This window comes from Pinus tabuliformis, chromosome 6 (assembly GCF_031772625.1).
Source record: "Pinus tabuliformis cultivar Carrire ecotype Pingquan chromosome 6, CPIR1, whole genome shotgun sequence".
In the NCBI taxonomy this organism is placed as follows: Eukaryota; Viridiplantae; Streptophyta; class Pinopsida; order Pinales; family Pinaceae; genus Pinus; species Pinus tabuliformis.
Genome location: NC_142292.1, coordinates 488,454,304 through 488,474,682, shown reverse-complemented (window position 1 = coordinate 488,474,682; position 20,379 = coordinate 488,454,304). Strand labels below are relative to the sequence as shown.

At 34.5% G+C, this 20,379-nt stretch overlaps 2 non-coding genes across 2 annotated transcripts; both read left to right on the top strand.

The window, feature by feature from the left end:
- The first annotated feature begins 5,365 nt into the window (after window positions 1-5,365).
- TRNAV-AAC (transfer RNA valine (anticodon AAC)) lies at window positions 5,366-5,439 on the top strand. The gene has a single exon. It is a non-coding gene; the product is annotated as a tRNA-Val (tRNA).
- Window positions 5,440-13,139: 7,700 nt separating this feature from the next.
- Window positions 13,140-13,213, top strand: TRNAV-AAC (transfer RNA valine (anticodon AAC)). The gene has a single exon. It is a non-coding gene; the product is annotated as a tRNA-Val (tRNA).
- Window positions 13,214-20,379: the final 7,166 nt, after the last annotated feature.

Genomic DNA, 20,379 nt, shown 5'->3' with positions numbered 1-20,379 from the left:
TTTTCAACACAAACTACTATAATAAAAATGCAAAAAAAATAGAGAGAAAATGCACTTAAATGTTGCTTGAATCACCTCCAAAATGCTCCCACACCCTTTTCTCTTCGCTCTCACACACCCACAACAAATCCACAACAAAAGAGAATGACTTTGGTGAAGTTAGAAAGGGCCAAATCACACTTTTATAGTCGCTTAGAGGGAAAAAACGTGTGACACGTGTCTTGGAATCGAGACACTATCATGTCCTAATGGGACACAATGGGACATGATCCGAAGGACACATGTCCCACCGAATAGTGTCTGATTCGTCCGATTCGGGACACGTGGGTCCTGGGCAACGAATCTGGTTTCTTAGGTTGCCACATTACATTGGATCATTTACCATCCATCACCATCGCTATTCTTCTTTGCTAGAAGAGCAGTGAAACAAAATTGGCACTTGATGATCATGGAACCAAAAAGTTTGTGTCCAAAGAATAATGTGGAGAAATCGTTAGGAGATCAGATTCTCGGAATAAGGTTGTTGGAGCGACGCTCTACAACATTGATGCGAAAGAGTTATAACTATATGTTGACATTATAATACAAACTTGAAAACCCTTTCAATATATGGTTTAATTAAAAAGAATAATAAAATTTGAATGCTGCATCTGAAGTGGAAGATCCACTAACGATTGACAAACCAATTTATTTTTATTTTTTATTTTTAAATTATATTTATTTAGGAGAAACCCAAATAAACAAAATTGTGATTTGAAATTTGAAATGAAAATATATCTATATATATATATATAATAAAATACTCGAACTATTTATAAAAAAAAAAATTATAACAAAAATAAAAGCTATAATTTTTGGTAAATGAAAAAAATAAATTTTTTACTTGAAATCAAAAAATATCACTCAAATTTATACTATAGTCTATATCACTTACACATCATATACATAAAATTAGAGGGCACTGAAAAGAACATTGTATGGTGATGAAAGAGAAAAAAACATATTTAATACAATAGTCCCCTTCCTATCTAAATAGTAAAAACACTTTTACACAAAGTTTCAGTGTAATCATATGAGGATCAGTGTTTTAGTTTTTACATGATATGTTTCAGATATAAGAATCAATTTTATAGTTTTTACATAATATGTTTCAAATTTATAGTAAGTTGATATAAGTATTTCAACATAAACAAGTTTCAACATTATTTTACAATATTTATTATATTATATATGTTTTTAAATTAAGTTTCAATATTATTTTACAATATTTATTATATTATATATATTTTTAAATTAGATCGAATTTGAAACAATATGATAACCTTTTTCAAATTACAGAAGTAAAAAAAAGTCCATCTATATTTTTATTATTTCAATAATCAATAAACAAATGAATTATGAAAAACATTTTAAGTAATGTGAAAATTATTATCTTTTTAATCTAAGTACTATAATTTATTATTATAACTATTTAATATGCAAATCTCATTTTACAATTTCCATTTTTTCCCATAACATTTTGCATTATTATTAAATCTCTATCCAAATTATTTATTTATTTTTTCAACTACCTTTTTAATAGTGGCCAAACTCTTTAATATTTTTAAGATATATATTGAAGTAAAATCTTCAATATTAAAGCGTAATTCGAATATTTTAAAACTTTAATGGTTAAATCTTTTCTATCTCATTTGTTTATTTTACTTTTTCATTTTAATATATTAATATCAATGAATATAAATTTCAACTTTGCGTTGGAAAGTAAACCTTGCACATAAAGTTTACAAATGGTTGGAACCTTATTCATATCTAAAACAATGAAACCCTTAGATGAGACTGAACGAGCAGAAATTAAATCTGTAAAACGTTTGAAGGCAAATTACTACGACCCCGACAACATTGTAAGAATCGATAGATGGAGTTGCGACGATTAAACAACGCTCCAAGTAATTGAGGTCTCTGCTAACAAATACAGGTAGATAACTCCCATCCTTTTAATGGAAAAATGGATTTTCCGTTGCGAAGTCGGGTCGCCTGGGCAAAAAACAGATATGCTACCCAAACTAAAAGACAACAGAAACAACAGTTCAATCGATAGTAGAATTTAATCCACCTTATAACTTTCCAAAATATTCCGGAAAAACTTGAACATCTGCCATCAGAGTGGCGCAGCGGAAGCGTGGTGGGCCCATAACCCACAGGTCCCAGGATCGAAACCTGGCTCTGATATATCCATGGTATCAGTGTGGCTATATCATGGTATCAGTGTGGCTTCAGTTTTTGCATGATATCGGCTTCTATCAGTTATGGCTTCTATTTTTCATTTCGATTATATCTTACCAGATTGTCCGTATTAGGTGTGTCCACAGTGTCCACCCAACAGAAACTGAACTAATTTCGCATTCCATTGCATTGCCTGACATCTAACCGGTAACATAGTATTCTGTTTTATCTATAACAATGTTTTAAGTTGGGTTATTATAAATCCTAGGCAATCTCCCATTATGCATGCCATGGACACGGATAGATCTATCTTCTTTCATTGCATTGCCTGACATTTAACTGGTAATATAGTACTCTGATTTATCTGTAACAATGTTTTAAGTTGTGTTATTATAAATCTTTCTTAGGAAGGCAATCTTTCAACCTGAAAAAATGTGAAATGTTATTTTCCTCTGCTTTTAGTTTAGCCAACTTGCAAAAAAATTTCAACCTTCGGTAAAATAGTTGCAAGAAGATGAAAAAATTATCATGGTTGCTCTGTGTACCTAAAGACATAAATAGCTTGAAAAGAATTTCCTTTATAAATAGAAAATAGATGTTCCTATTCCCTCTAAAATTGTCACCCTTTACTGAATGCTCTCGCATTCCAGTTGATCAGTTACCATCCATCGCCATAACTATTAAATCGTTGAAATGCAATCTCCCATTATGCATGCCATGGACAGTGATAAATCTATCTTTTTCATTGCATTGCTTCACATTTAACTGGTAACATAGTACTCTGTTTTATCTGTAACAATGTTTTAAGTTGTGTTATAAATCCTTCCCAGGAAGGCAATCTTTCAACCTGAAAAAATGTGAAATGCTATCTTCCTCTGCTGTCAGTTTTGCCAACATGCAAAAACAATTTCAACCTACGGTCAAATAGTTGCAACCAGATGAGAAATTTATCATGGTTCCTCTGTGTACCTATAGTCTCGAGACATAAATAGTTTAAAATGATTTTCGTTTATAAATACAAAATAAATGTTCCTATTCCTCTAAAATGTCACCTTTCACTGAATGTTCTCGCATTCCAGTGGATCAGTTACCATAAATCACCATAACTATCAAAATCGTTGAAATGCAATCTCCCATTATGCATGCCATGGACAGTGATAGATCTATCTTCTTTCATTGCATTGCCTGACATTTAACTGGTAACGTAATACTCTGTTTTATCTGTAACAATGTTTTAAGTTCTGTTATTATAAATCCTTTCTGGAAAGGCAATCTTTCAACCTGAAAAAAAGTGAAACGTTATCTTCCTCTGCTTTCAGTTTATAGCCAACATGCAAAAAAAAAATTCAACCTTCGGTCAAATAGTTTGCAAGAAGATGAGAAATTTATCATGGTTGCTCTGTGTACCTAAAGACATAAATAACTTGAAAGGAATTTCCTTAATAAATAGAAAATAGATGTTCCTATTTCTCAATTGTTACATTTTCAATTCCAAACTTTATACCATAACTTCACAGAAACCAGACTGATTTCCTAAATGAATCTCTAAAAGTCAGAAATTATGTTCATACAATTTCTGAACTTGGATTTTAGAATCATAGCAAGTTTCCCTTTTCATGCAAGCTATCATGATTCATGTTTATAAATATATTTTCTATAAACTATGAAAACAAAAACAATATAGTTATGCAGGACCAAGCCACTTACTGACTAGCTAACAGAAAAAGCTCAGCGAGCATCACTCACCAGTTGTACCTCCATGCTGATTTGGCTTTCAGTGCTTTTTATCATTTTGTAATTTTTTGGTTACCCCAGGGCATCAATAAAAATTCTTAGTGTCCCTTCAAGAAAGGATGAAATTATTTTCAAAAGCAGTTTTAGATCTAAGATCAAGACAACCACTGATGTTTTGGTAAGGTCAATGTCCCGATCAATAGACACTATATATGATAAAGGATTATTGTGAAATGCAATAGGCATGTAGGATTTTTACAATAAGAGGATTTGCAAGATAACTTTAATGGTTAATTCAATTAGACTGAATACTTGGGTATCAACAACAGTTTCTTCTTTGAAAACAGACCTCGTTCAATACAAACGCATACTTCCACAACGTTTTTGTGATTACAATTTAGTTAGTCTCTACCACTTACTTCCATAAGCTTTTAGCTTAATACTACCGCTCATATCTTTTCATCAAACCCACATCCCCACTTTTAGCCAAAAACCCATGGCCATACTGGCTTCACCGCATGCTGAATATTATTTGTAGGCATGCCAAAAATGAATGTCTGTTTATTTGCCAGGGAATAAAATAGTCCAATATTTTCCTTTGCTCAAGGAACACTACCAAAAGGTCTTAAAGAATCAAATGGAATGAACAGCATGATGCATTTGCAAATGCGAATTCCCTGTATTGCTGTCACAACCTAATCAAAAAAATTCATCAAACCCACATCCCCGTTTTTAGCCGAAACCCATGGCCATTACGGGTTTCACCCCCTGCTGAATATTATAGGCATGCCAAAAATGAATGGTTTTTTTATTTGCCAGGGAATAAAATTGTCCAATATTTTCCTTTGCTCAATCAACACTACCAAAATGAAGACAAGCAGTGAAAGAATGAAATGTTTCTTGAATGAACAAGATGATGCATTTGCAAATGCGAATTCCCGGTATTGCTGTCACAACCTAATCAACCTCACTAACAAGTAGTATATTATACCAAGTATGTTAGATTTAAACCTTTCAAACATCCCTTGATGTACACAGGATGTCCCCATTCTTGCATTTCCTAGGCTTGGCTTTGCAAGAAGGGAATGGATGCAGTACTGCCTTTGATCAACTGTTTTCATCTACAAAGTTGCGCCAAACTTATCAATCAAATCTGTTCTGCATTCATGAGAGACAGGACTTTCCATTTGAAAATGACCTGCCCCAGGTACAACATGAGATTCTGTTCTTGTAGTTTCATCAGTTTTCCATAACAAGTTGACTGCTTGAGACAGTGATACCATTTCTAAAAATATCTTTAATAAGGTTTTGAATTTCCTTCCGGTTCGAATCCGGGCGGCAATATTGTTTTTCTTGCAGCTTCAGACATATACTTACATGGAATAGTATGTCAGCATAACAAACATCTGGTGCCGTGGTGTAGTTGGTTATCACGTCAGTCTAACACACTGAAGGTCTCCGGTTCAAGTCCGGGCGGCGCCAATTATTTCGCTGCTCTTTGCAGGTCTTTTTCTTCGGCGGCAAGATGGAAGATCCCCACTGAAATATGGAATACATGATAATAACGAAAAGAGATCATAAGGTCAAAATGGAACATCAGCACTGAAATATGGAATAGATCCGCTGTTTAAAATCTACTGAATTACTGATTCAATTCAAAAGCATATTTCGACAACATTATTGTGATTACAATTTAGTTGTCTCTGCCACTTACTTCCAGAAGCTAATATATGGAATAGATCCGCTGTTTGATAATAAGGAAAAGAGATCATAAGGTCAAGACGGAACATCGGCACTGCAATATGGAACAGATCCGCTGTTTAAAATCTACTGAATTACTGATTCAATACAAAAGCATATTTCGACAACATTATTGTGATTACAATTTAGTTGTCTCTGCCACTTACTTCCATAAGCTCTTAGCTTAATGCCGCGACTCATATGTTGAAATCTAATTTCAACGCAGACCAAGAAAAACCGTGAACCAAGCCAGAAACCGTTCACCGGATTTTCTCGGAGCTATTTGCCGACGAAGGAATAATCCGGGAAGGAGCTCCGAGAAAATATGGAGCTGACGCGTGGTTGACCCCTGACGTAACGCAACGTAAGAATCTCGGAGGTTAACTTTCAGCACTTGTTGGTCTTCCGATATTGTTCTCCACCGTTGGATTTGCTCCCGTGTTCTCCGCCGTTGATCACCTGGAGCTGCATACGAACCCACATCAATTCAATGTTTTGCGTGGAGTAAAAGGTTTATGGTTGACCGCCGTAGGTAAAAGAATTTAATGATTGGTACAAGATTTTGGTGAGGCTCTTTTATTATGGGTATGGGCACGTATAATATATGTCTTTTATATATATTTCTTATATACGGCATGTATTAAATGTGAAAACATATGTAATAAGTTTTTATGTTTTTGAGTGTTGACTTTTAATATGCATAGCACACGGGAGGTAAAACATATGAGTATTCACAGCAGTGAAAAATGTTGATGGTGCGGTAAAAGAAGAAGATGAACCAGAGGATGTATGCACAGCAGTGCACGAATACATTAAGTAATGTTTTGTGAAGTTTTTTTTAAGTAGCGAAAACCATGTGTGGTTTTGCACGAAGTAAGTTTTTGTAAGTTTGTGTAAGTTCTGCTTTTACAGCAGTATGTAAAATTGTTTTACACCAGTAAATGTGAATGGAGGTTTTACAGCAGTAAATGTTAATGGGAATTTTTCCAGCAGTGTAAATTCTCATATGGAGACACAGTTTTTTTTAATGAATAGAAATATTTTATGGTGAAATCCTCTGTTCCTCAGTGAATTTTTTTAAGTCTTCTGTGTGCACAAAAGATCTTGGAGTAAAAGAAACAGAGCATTGCCTCTGTGTTTAGTTTGAATTTGGTTTTTGGTATTTTCCCCATTAAAAATTTCCAACAGTGGTATCAGAGCCAGGTTTAGGCTCTTTAAAAAAAAGTTAAAGAAGCTGAAGGGAGAAGGTTGTTGCTGCAGCAAAACTTCTCAGGCAGACAGAAGACTCAGACAACAAAGGATTCAGGTATTCTTCATAGCTATCTTGTTTGTTATTGAAGAGACAGTCAGTGTTTTAAATACACAGTCAAGGAATGGCCAGCACAAGCACTGGTATGGGTTTGTTTAACACCCAGCTCCCACAGTTTAATGGGAAGAACTATGACTACTGGTCAATAACTATGACAGCTCTGCTTGCTTCCCAAGATTTATGGGAAATAGTTGAAGAAGGCTTTGAAGAACCAGCAGATGAAACTGAGTTCAATGCATTAACTCAAGGAGAGAAGGATCTGCTGAAGAACAATAGGAAGAAGGATTCAAAAGCCCGTGTGTTGTTGTATCTAGCAGTAGACCAGAGTATGTTTCCAAGGTTAGCAGCAGCTAAGACAGCCAATGAAGCATGGCAAACCCTTAAGACAGCCTATCAAGGCATGGAGAGAGTGAAGACAACAAAACTACAATTGCTGAGAAAGGATTTTGAGAATCTGTGCATGAAGGAGTCAGATAACATTGACTCATTCTTCACTCATGTGATTGGTGTAATCACACAAATGAGAACTCATGGAGAAACCATTGAAGACAGAAGAATTGTGGAGAAAATATTGAGGGTCTTACCCTCAAGGTTTGATGCCATAGTCACCACCATTGAAGAGACAAAGGATCTCTCAAGCTATTCAGTTGATGAGCTGCATGCATCACTGATAACACATGAGCAGAGGTTGAGTAGGAATGAAAACTCATCTCTTGAGCAAGCCTTCAAGACCCAGATGTCCTTTGGAAGAGGCAGAGGTCAAGGCAGAGGAAACAAAAGAGGAAGAGGCAGAAGCCAGAATAGAGGTGGAAGGAACAACTCATCAAATGCACAAGGAAGAGGCAACAATCCAAATCAGAACCAAAGTCAAGGCAGCAGCCAACAAAGAGATCAGTATCAGGCTCAAGGACAAAGGTATGATAAATCTAATGTTCAATGCTATTATTGCAAAAAGTATGGACATTATGCTAGTGATTGTAGAAAGAAACAACATGATAAGAACAGCAGACAAAATGCCAATGTTACAAGAGAAAACAGCAGTCAAGACAATGTCCTGTTAGCTTGTAACATGGCTGAAACACATAGTGAGGACATTTGGTTTTTAGACTCAGGTTGCAGCAACCATATGACCGGAAACATAGCCTTCTTTTCTGCCCTAGATAAAAATGTGAAATCAGAAGTCACACTAGGAACTGATAGTAAGGTGTCTGTTATGGGAAAAGGAGAAATAAAAATACTTTCAAAGCAAGGAGAAAGGAAAACCATAGCAAATGTATACTATGTCCCCGGAATGAGATGTAATCTCTTGAGTGTTGGACAGCTTGTCCATAAGGGGTACAATGTTTTCTTTAAAAATGATGTGTGCACCATCATGGATATACCACCCAGCAAAAGATGCATTGCTGAAGTGAAGATGACAAGGAACAAGATGTTCCCTCTCCGGATCAGGGCAGACATGAAGAACAAAAGGGAAATTGCAGCAGTCACCCAAGAGGCCTTCCAAAGCGTGCCAAAGGATGAGAACTGGTTATGGCACTTGAGATTCGGGCATCTAAATTTTGGAGGTCTAAACTTATTGAGCAGAAAAGGAATGGTAAAGAGATTACCATTGATAGAGAAGCCGGACAGCCTTTGTGAAGGCTGCATATTGGGAAAACAACATAGAGAAAGTTTTCCATCAGGGAAGAGCATAAGGGCAAGGACACCCTTAGAGATTATCCACTCAGATTTGTGTGGACCAATGCAAGCTCCATCATTAGCAGGCAGCCTATATTTCTTGACATTCATTGATGACTGTACAAGAAAGACTTGGATATATTTCCTTAAAAACAAAAGTGAAGTGTTTGAGAAATTCCAAAACTTCAAGGCATTTGTTGAAAACCAAAGCGGGCTGCACATTAAAGTTTTGAGAACTGATAGAGGAGGTGAGTATATCTCCAAGGAATTCCTAAGATTCTGTAGAGAAAATGGAATTCATAAACAGTTTACAACTTGGTACACCCCACAGCAAAATGGAGTTGCTGAAAGGAAGAACAGGACCATCATGGATATGGCAAGGAGCATGTTGAAGGCAAAGCATTTGCCAAATGAGTATTGGGCTGAAGCTGTACATTGTGCAGTTTATATATTGAACAGGTGTCCTACAAAAGCAGTCATGAACAAAGTGCCAGAAGAGGCATGGAGTGGGAGAAAGCAAGGAGTCACCCACATGAGAGTTTTTGGGTGTGTGGCCTATGCACACATTCCAGATCAGCTAAGGAGGAAGTTGGACAGCAAAGGGGAGAAATGCATCTTCATTGGATACAGTGATGAATCCAAAGCCTACAGGCTGTACATTCCATCTACCAAGAAGTTTTTTGTAAGCAGGGATGTTCAATTCATTGAAGAGGAAGCTTGGGATGGAAGCATAGAGAAGACAGTTAATGTTAAACACTGTTTGTCTCATGATGAAGATGAAGAGGAAGTGGCTGAAATGAATCCCCAAACAGCAGCGCCAACACAAGGACAGCAAGGTACACCATTGAGGATCAATGAGAGTGCTTCTCCAAGCACACCACAAGGAGGAAATTCAAGTGCATCTTCAAGCACTTGCACACCAAGTGAACGAGGTAAGAAGTTTAGAAATCTAAGTGAAATTTATGAAGAAGGAATGAATTCCTTATTTGCCTTGTATTGTCATGTTGATGATCCTATTCATTTTGAAGAAGCTATTAAATATAAGAAATGGATAGAAGCTATGGATGAGGAGATGAATGCCATAGAGAGAAACAAAACATGGGATTTGGTTGAGTTACCAAAAGGCAAAGAAGTCATTGGTGTGAAATGGGTCTACAAGACCAAGAGCAATGCTGAAGGCAAGATTGAAAGGCACAAGGCAAGGCTGGTTGTCAAAGGCTACAAGCAGCAGTATGGGAGAGATTATGAGGAGACTTTCGCCCCGGTTGCAAGAATGGAAACCGTGAGAGCAGTGCTGTCCATAGCAGCTCAAAACAAATGGAAAGTCTACCAAATGGACGTGAAGTCAGCATTCCTAAATGGAGTGTTAATGGAAGAGGTCTATGTGGAACAGCCCCTTGGATATGAGAAGAAAGGTGAAGAGCACAAAGTGTGCAAATTGAAGAAAGCTCTTTATGGGCTGAAGCAAGCGCCAAGAGCATGGTACAGCAGGATAGATTCATATCTATTGGATAATGAATTTGACAAGTGTGAAGGAGAACCCACAGTCTACATCAAGGAAAAGGATGGTAAGATTTTAATTGTTGTTTTGTATGTTGATGATGTGATTTTCACAGGTAATGATGATCAGCTCATTAAAAATTTTAAATCAGTCATGAAGGATGAATTTGAAATGACTGACATGGGTTTCTTGAGATACTTCTTAGGCATAGAAGTAGATCAAAATGAAAAAGGAATTTTTATATCTCAAGCAAGATATGTAAATCAAGTTTTGGACAGATTTAACATGCAAGAATGCAAGGCAGCCATCACTCCCACAGTAATGGGATTAAAACTCAGCAGAGAGGACAGCAGCAAGGATTTTGATCCTAGCTTGTATAAAAGTATTGTGGGCAGCCTTATGTATTTAACAGCAACTAGGCCTGATTTAATGTATGCTGTTAGTTTAATTTCCAGGTTCATGGAGAGGCCAAAGGAGGCACATTGGCAGGCAGCAAAGAGAATTTTGAGGTATGTCAAAGGTACCAAAATGTTTGGAATTTTATATCATGCCTCAGAACATTCAGATTTGGTTGGATACACAGATAGCGATTGGGCTGGAAGTGTAGATGATCGGAAGAGCACTTCCGGTTATGTTTTTCATATGGGTTCAGGAGCCATTTCATGGGCTTCTAAGAAGCAGTCCATTGTAGCATTGTCTACAGCAGAGGCTGAATATGTGGCAGCTACAACAGCAGCATGTCAAGCAGTGTGGATGAGAAGAATGTTGAGAAGCTTAGGCCAAGAGCAGGCAAAAGCGACAGTGATCTTTTGTGACAATAGCTCAGCTATTGCATTGTCAAAGAATTCAGTGTTTCATAAGAGAACGAAACACATTGATACCAGGTTTCACTACATCAGAGAATTGGTGAACAATGGAGAAATTGTCCTAGAACATTGCAGGACTCAAGAACAGGTAGCAGACATCTTGACAAAGCCACTTGATCAGAAGAGCTTTGAATTTTTGAGAAAGTGTCTGGGTATGACTGAATGCCCAGCTGTTGAAATTAAAGGGGAGTGTTGAAATCTAATTTCAACGCAGACCAAGAAAAACCGTGAACCAAGCCAGAAACCGTTCACCGGATTTTCTCGGAGCTATTTGCCGACGAAGGAATAATCCGGGAAGGAGCTCCGAGAAAATATGGAGCTGACGCGTGGTTGACCCCTGACGTAACGCAACGTAAGAATCTCGGAGGTTAACTTTCAGCACTTGTTGGTCTTCCGATATTGTTCTCCACCGTTGGATTTGCTCCCGTGTTCTCCGCCGTTGATCACCTGGAGCTGCATACGAACCCACATCAATTCAATGTTTTGCGTGGAGTAAAAGGTTTATGGTTGACCGCCGTAGGTAAAAGAATTTAATGATTGGTACAAGATTTTGGTGAGGCTCTTTTATTATGGGTATGGGCACGTATAATATATGTCTTTTATATATATTTCTTATATACGGCATGTATTAAATGTGAAAACATATGTAATAAGTTTTTATATTTTTTTTTAGTGTTGACTTTTAATATGCATAGCACACGGGAGGTAAAACATATGTGTATTCACAGCAGTGAAAAATGTTGATGGTGCGGTAAAAGAAGAAGATGAACCAGAGGATGTATGCACAGCAGTGCACGAATACATTAAGTAATGTTTTGTGAAGTTTTTTTTAAGTAGCGAAAACCATGTGTGGTTTTGCACGAAGTAAGTTTTTGTAAGTTTGTGTAAGTTCTGCTTTTACAGCAGTATGTAAAATTGTTTTACACCAGTAAATGTGAATGGAGGTTTTACAGCAGTAAATGTTAATGGGAATTTTTCCAGCAGTGTAAATTCTCATATGGAGACACAGTTTTTTTAATGAATAGAAATATTTTATGGTGAAATCCTCTGTTCCTCAGTGAATTTTTTTTAAGTCTTCTGTGTGCACAAAAGATCTTGGAGTAAAAGAAACAGAGCATTGCCTCTGTGTTTAGTTTGAATTTGGTTTTTGGTATTTTCCCCATTAAAAATTTCCAACATCATATTTTTTCATAAACCCGCATATTCCCATTTCAGCCCCCGCTCTCCCCTACCAAAAAAAACATGGCCACACAGGCTTCACCCCATGCTGAATACTATTTGTAGGCATTCCCAAGATGAATATTTGTTTATCTCCCAAAGAATAAAATCGAGCTTGTCCTTTCCTCAATTAACACAATACCAACGGGGCATAAAGGATCAAATGAAGTGAACCAGTGAAACAACCAAATATTTCCTGATTGAACAATGTGATGCATTTGCTAAAGTGCATTCTATGTCAGATTTAAACTTTTCAAACATCACTTGATGTACACAAGATGCCCCATTCTTGCATTTACGAGGTTTTGCTTTGCAAAATGGGAATGGATGCGGTACTGCCTTTGATCAACTGTTTTCATCTACAAAGTTGTGGCAAACTTATTAATCAAATCTGCCATGCATTCATCATAGACAGGACCTTCCAAATGACCTGTCCCATATACAACATGCGTTTATGTTATTTATGTTATTTAGCTTCATCAGTTTTTCATAACAAGTTGACTCCTTGAAACAATGATACCATTTCTAAAATTTTGAAATAATGATACCATTTCTAAAATTTCTTGAATAAGGTTTTGGATTTCTTTCCAGTTCGACTTCGAGTAGTGCCATCTTTTTTGTCTTGCAGTTTTAGTTGGTTATAACGTCAGTCTAACGCATTTACAGGCTCCAGTTCTTTTCCTTGCAGTTTTAAACATATGGTGACGTGGTGCCGTTGATTATCACGTCAGTAGGTTCTCCGGTTGAACTCCTTCCAGTTTTCATGTCAATGTCTTTATATATATCATCCAATCATAAAAATCAATTGCCACCTCCTAGACATCTGGTTCTCTGGGTATAGCTGGTTTTCACTTCACTATGAAATGCATCTGGTGCCGTGGTGTAGTTGGTTATCACGTCAGTCTAACACACTGAAGGTCTCCGGTTCAAGTCCGGGCGGCGCCATCTCTTTTTCAACAGTCTGAAGCTCTGTTTCTTCAACATCGGGATGGAACATCCGTACTGAATTATGGAATATATTATAATAGTGCTGATGGATATCTGCTGTTTTAAATGTCATATTGAAAAATTATAGAGGATTCTGGTACTGATTATAATACGATCGGAGTAACACTTCATGATGATACTTTAGAGTACTGAGTGATAACAATAATAAGCAGAGATGAGTGATAACAATAATAATCAGAGTAAGACTTCATGATGATACTTAATGTCTGAATCCAGGAAAGCTAGACTGATAAACTACTGAACTATGGAATATATTATAATAGTACTGATGGATATAGAGGATTCTGGTACTGATTATAATACGATCGGAGTAACACTTCATGATGATACTTTAGAGTACTGAGTGATAACAATAATAAGCAGAGATGAGTGATAACAATAATAATCAGAGTAAGACTTCATGATGATACTTAATGTCTGAATCCAGGAAAGCTAGACTGATAAACTACTGAATTATGGAATATATTATAATAGTACTGATGGATAATCAGTTATTGACAGAGAGATAAAAGATCTGCTGTTTTAAATGTCATATTGAGAAATTATAGAGGATTCTGGTACTGATTATAATACGATCGGAGTAAGACTTCATGATGATACTTTAGAGTACTGAGTGATAACAATAATAACCAGAGTAAGACTTCATGATGATAGTTTAGAGTACTGAGTGATAACAATAATAATCAGAGTAAGACTTCATGATGATACTTAATGTCTGAATCCAGGAGAGCTAGACTGATAAACTACCATAGCAAGTACGTTACCTTCTCCGTGATAAATCGTGTGGCTACCAGCCACAAGGTTGGAGGTTCAAACCCTCCCTTTAGTGTTTAGTGGATTTTGAAAATTCAACAAAACATCTCTTGGTTGGTAAGTACTTACTAATATGCCTTTTCCTTACAGGATATTTGGGTTAAAAGAACCTCTTGATTAAAGATCTATAGGCATGTAGATTTTGAAAATTTAACAGAACATATTTTGTTGAATTGAGGCTTCTGTGATCCATATCAAGTTTATGAGAGATTTTTCAGCTTAAATCACATGATATTCATTTGTCAACGCGTTTCGAACCAATCAGTGTGGTTCATTGTCAGGACAAGTTGAACCACACTAGTTGATTCGAAACGTGTCGAGAAATGAGAACATATCTTGTTTAGTAAAAACTTACTGATATGCCTTTTCCTTGCAGGTTACCTGGGTCAAAAGAATCTATTGGTTTCACATTTATAGGTATATGGATTTTGAAAATTCAACAGAACATATCTTGGTTAGTAAGATCTTATTGATGCCTTTTTCGTCAACAGAACATATCTTGGTTAGCAAGGACTTACTTATATGCATTTTTGCTTACAGGTTATCTCGGTGAAAATAACTCTTGCCTTTTTCGTCAACAGAACATATCTTGGTTAGTAAGGACTTACTGATATGCATTTTTCCTTGCAGGTTATCTCGGTGAAAATAACTCTTGATTAAAGATTTATAGGTATGTGGATTTTGGAAATTCAACAAAACATATCTCAGTTACTAAAGACTTACTGATATGCATTTTCCTTGGAGGTTATCTAGGTCAAAATACCTCTTGGTTAAAAATTTATAGGCATGCGTGCAGGTTATCTATTAAAATAAACATATCCTCCATTTCACTTTATCTGGGTTAATGTCTCTCTTCTGAATATCTTGAAAATTCAACAAAAGATCTGTTGCTCAAAGACTGACAGGTATGTGTTTTCTTCCTCTATTTTACTTAGTGTCTCTTATGTATTGCTCATATACATGTCCTCTGGATTGCTGGCATATAAGCTATTTATAAAAATGAAAATTGTAAAGGAATGCTATATCTCTTCTGAAGCATATTCATAAAAATGAAAAATTCCTCTTCTATTTCACTTATATTTATTTATAAACCTGAAAAAAGACGAGTGTCATGGAATGTTATATTTCTTCTAGATTGCTTGTATCTGATAGGGATCCTTATGTCTATAGCAGATTTCACAATATTTTGGAAATTGAATGAGCATGAGCAAAGCATTACTTGACATTTGACTAGAAATATAATACCATGTTTTATCTGTAACAATGTTTTAAGCTTGTGTTATTGTAAATCCTCCCTAGAAAGGCAAAATTTCAACCTAAATCAATATAAAATGCTATCTTCCTCTGCTTCTAGTTATCCAACGTGCAGACAAATTTCAATCTATCTAACTTAGTCAGAACTTCTTGGATCCTTGTTGAATCTTGCTGAGGCCTAGTCTTTACGAAGGTTCTGGGATAAGTTTTGAAGCATGCCTGACTCAACTTCTAAAATATCCGACCTTTTCTTTTGTTGCACTAGTAAGTTTTTGATGGTTATGTGTTGAGTGACACAATGATGTTCACTACCTTGCATCTCAGAAGTGTTAGAAAACAAAAAAATCCTGGTTACATGGTATATATTCCTTGTGCACCTCGAAAATATCCTAAAATCCATAACATCTTTGTTATCCATTATTGTATTGAGGAACTTTAATCATTTAGACTGAACTTAGCTATGGTATACAATATCTGCATAGGATTTACAACCCTGGAAGAGCAGGCCACCAATTCCCTTACTAGGAACCTAGTAATCTAGAATTGTCAGAGGCTGCCAATATCGATATAACAAGGAGACCGACCAAAGCATTCAAGTGAAACTATAAAACTAAAGAAAATAACTACTGTTTATAGTTCAATATGTAATAATTCAATATGTGGCTAGGATTTCACCAATAATCTACGAGGCCAAGCTCTTTTTTTTCAGTAAGAAAAAAAAGCTGTATTATATTCATAGATATTATGTTATATACCACATCGGACAGATAGCAGGTGACAGCCTATAGGTTCATACAGAAGGAACATGAAAATGAAAAGCCACAAGTACCCAGATTTTGACATGCAGCCCATAAGGATGATATAAATCCATATCAGTCCAGCAAAACGCTGATTCCATCTCTGGAGATATCAAGATATATAAAGATCTGCTGTATAAAAAGCATCCGGAAGACGGAATAACGTCAGGAGAACCAGAGAGCAAAGGTACCAATAATGCCAACGAAAGTCAATGAGAGATAGAGTGAATTCTAGCAATTCGAATGCAAGTGACCAACATACCAGGAATCCAGAAATATGAAATAACAAACGTAAGAGCCAGACCCCAAAACATGGTTTTCCAAGAAATCTCTGCAACATTCCTCTTTGACTTCAACATATATCCAAATTTCCCAACCTCTCACTCAATCGCCTTTCCTGAAGACCTGACAATACGTGGAATGGCTGTGACTACTCCCAATTCACACAATGGTTGGTTGTTTAATCCCATAGTGCTAACTTATAATTACAAATGGGAATTTAATATAAAAATCGACAGGGGATTAACGTGTGCGAGGAGATGAGCTTTGCCCGTAAGTTCTCAACCCAAAGGCATTACCATGTAGAACTTGAAGAATTTGAAGATGAGCATGTGATTAATAAATGTTACGTTATACGTGATAATTGAAGAATGATCTTGAAGATGAGCCATGTGATGTCATTCATGATCAGAATAATGATAATTGGAGAATGTTATTCATGATCAGAATAATGATAATTCTTATAATTGGAGACTGTTATTCATGATCAGAATAATGATGATAATTGGAGACTGTTATAATTGGAGACTGTTATTCATGATCAGAATAATGATGATAATTGGAGACTGTTATTCATGATCAGAATAATGATGATAATTGTTGGAGACTGTTATTCATGATCAGAATGATGTTATTCATGATCAGAATAATGATGATAATTGTTGGAGAACGTTATTCATGATCAGAATGATGATAATTGGAGAATGTTATTCATGATCAGAATAATGATAATTCTTATAATTGGAGACTGTTATTCATGATCAGAATAATGATAATAATTGGAGACTGTTATTATGATCATAATTGAAGAATGATCTTGAAGATGAGCCATGTGATGTAATGTTATTCATGATCAGAATAATGATAATTGAAGAATGATCTTGAAGATGAGCCATGTGATGTCATTCATGATCAGAATGATGATAATGGAAGAATGATCTTGAAGATGAGCCATGTGATGTCATTCATGATCACAATGATGAAATGTGATGTCATTCATGATCAAAATGATGATAATTGAAGAATGATCTTGAAGATGAGCCATGTGATGTCATTCATGATCAGAATGATGATAATTGGAGAATGTTATTCATGATCAGAATATGATAATTGGAGAATGTTATTCATGATCAGAATGATGATAATTGGAGAATGTTATTCATGATCAGAATAATGATAATTGAAGAATGATTTTGAAGATGAGCCAGGTGATGTCATTCATGATCAGAATGATGATAATTGAAGAATGATCTTGAAGATGAGCCATGTGATGTCATTCATGATCAGAATGATGATAATTGGAGAATGTTATTTATGATCAGAATAATGCTCTTTTGAAGAATGATCTTGAAGATGAGCCATGTGATGTCATTCATGATAGAAGAAGAATGATCTTGAAGATGAGCCATGTGATGTCATTCATGATCGAATGATGATAATCTGATCATGATAATTGGAGAATGTTATTCATGACCAGAATAATGTTGTTAGTCATTAGTCATGTGATTAACAAATATTAATCAAATGTTGTTAGTCATTAGTCATGTGATTAACAAATATTAATCAACCTGGCAGGTTGAGTTAATCACATAATATTCATCCCTTGAGTAAGGTTGAGTTAATCACATAATATTTATATTAATCAAACCAGGTTGAGTCAATCGCATAATATTCATCAAATGTTGAGTTAATCACATAATATTCATCAAATGTTGATTCAAACCTTGAGTAAGGTTGAGTTAATCACATAATATTTATCAAATGTTGAGTTAATCACATAATATTCATCAAATGTTGATTCAAATGAATAATGTTGTTAGTCATGTGATTAAAAAATATTAATCAAACCTTGAGTAAAGTTGAGTTAATCACATAATATTCATCAAATGTTGAGTTAATCACATAATATTCATCAAATGTTGAGTCAAATATTAATCAAATGTTGAGTTAATCATATAATATTCATCAAATGTTGAGTTCATCACATAATATTCATCAAATGTTGAGTCAAATATTAATCAAATGTTGAGTTAATCATCATCAAATGTTGAGTTAATCACATAATATTCATCAAATGTTGAGTCAAATATTAATCAAATATTGAGTTAATCATATAATATTCATCAAATGTTGAGTCAAATATTAATCAAATGTTGAGTAAGGTTGAGTTAATCATATAATATTTATCAAATGTTGAGTTAATCACATAATATTCATCAAATGTTGAGTAAGGTTGAGTTAATCACATAATATTCATCAAATGTTGAGTTAATCACATAATATTCATGAATAACATGAATATTAGTCATGTGATTAAAATAATGTTGTTAGTCATGTGATTAACAAATATTCATGAATAACATTCATGATCAGAATACTGACTTATTCATGATCAGAATAATGTTAATCATGTGATTAAAAAATGTTCATAATTCATGTGATTAACAAATATTCATAATGTGATTAACAAATGTTCATAATTCATGTGATTAACAAATATTAATTCATGTGATTAGCAAATATTAAATCATGTGATTAACAAATGTTCATAATTCATGTGATTAACAAATATTCATAATTCATATGATAATGTGATTAACAAATGTTCATAATTCATGTAATTAACAAATATTCATAATTCATATGATAATGTGATTAACAAATGAATTATTAGAATAATGTTATCATGTGATTAACATTTATTCATAATTCATATGATAATGTGATTAACAAATGTTCATATGATAATTGAAGAATGATGAGTCATGTGATTAACAAATGTTCATAATTCATGTGATTAACAAATCTTCATAATTCATATGATAATGTGATTAACAAATGTTCATAATTCATGTGATTAACAAATATTCATAATTCATATGATAATGTGATTAACAAATGTTCCTATGATAATTGAAGAATGATGAGTCATGTGATTAACAAATATTCATAATTCCAAACTTGGATGTGATTAACAAATGTTCATATGATAATTGAATAATGATGTTAGTCATGTGATTAACAAATATTCATAATTCATATGATAATGTGATTAACAAATGTTCATATGATAATTGAATAATGATGAGTCATTTGATTAACAAATATTCATAATTCCAAACTTGATGTGATTAACAATAGTTCATATGATAATGTGATTAACAAATGTTCATATGATAATTGAAGAATGATGAGTCATGTGATTAACAAATGTTCATAATTCCAAACTTGAAGATGAATTATTTGATTAACAAATGCTGAGTTATACGTGAGTGATAATTGAATATGAGCAAATTTTGAGTTCAACGTGATAATTGAAGATGAGCCAATGTTGAATTATATTGAGTTATACATGATAATTGAAGATGAGCTATTTGATTAACTAATGTTGAGTTGAGTTATACATGATAATTGAAGATGAGCAAATGTTGAGTTATACGTAAGTGATAATTGAAGATGAGCAAATGTTGAGTTATATGTGATAATTGAAGATGAGCAAATGTTGAGTTATACGTGAGTGATAATTGAAGATGAGCAAATGTTGAGTTATATGTGATAATTGAAGATGAGCTATTTGATTAACAAATGTTGAGTTATACGTGATAATTAAAGATGAGCAAATGTTGAGTTATACGTGATAATTGAAGATGAGCAAATGTTGAGTTATACATGATAATTGAAGATGAGCCATGTGATTAACAAATGTTGAAGATGATGTTGTGTTATACGTGATAATTGAATATGAGCCATGTGATTAACAAATGTTCATAATTCCAAACTTGAAGATAAGCCATTTGATTAACAAATATTGAGTTATACGTGATAATTGAAGATGAGCCATGTAATTAACAAATGTTGAGTTATTCATGATAATTCCACAAATGTTGAGTTATATGTGATAATTGATAATTCCACAAATGTTGAGTTATACGTGATAATTGAAGATGAGCTAAATAAGCC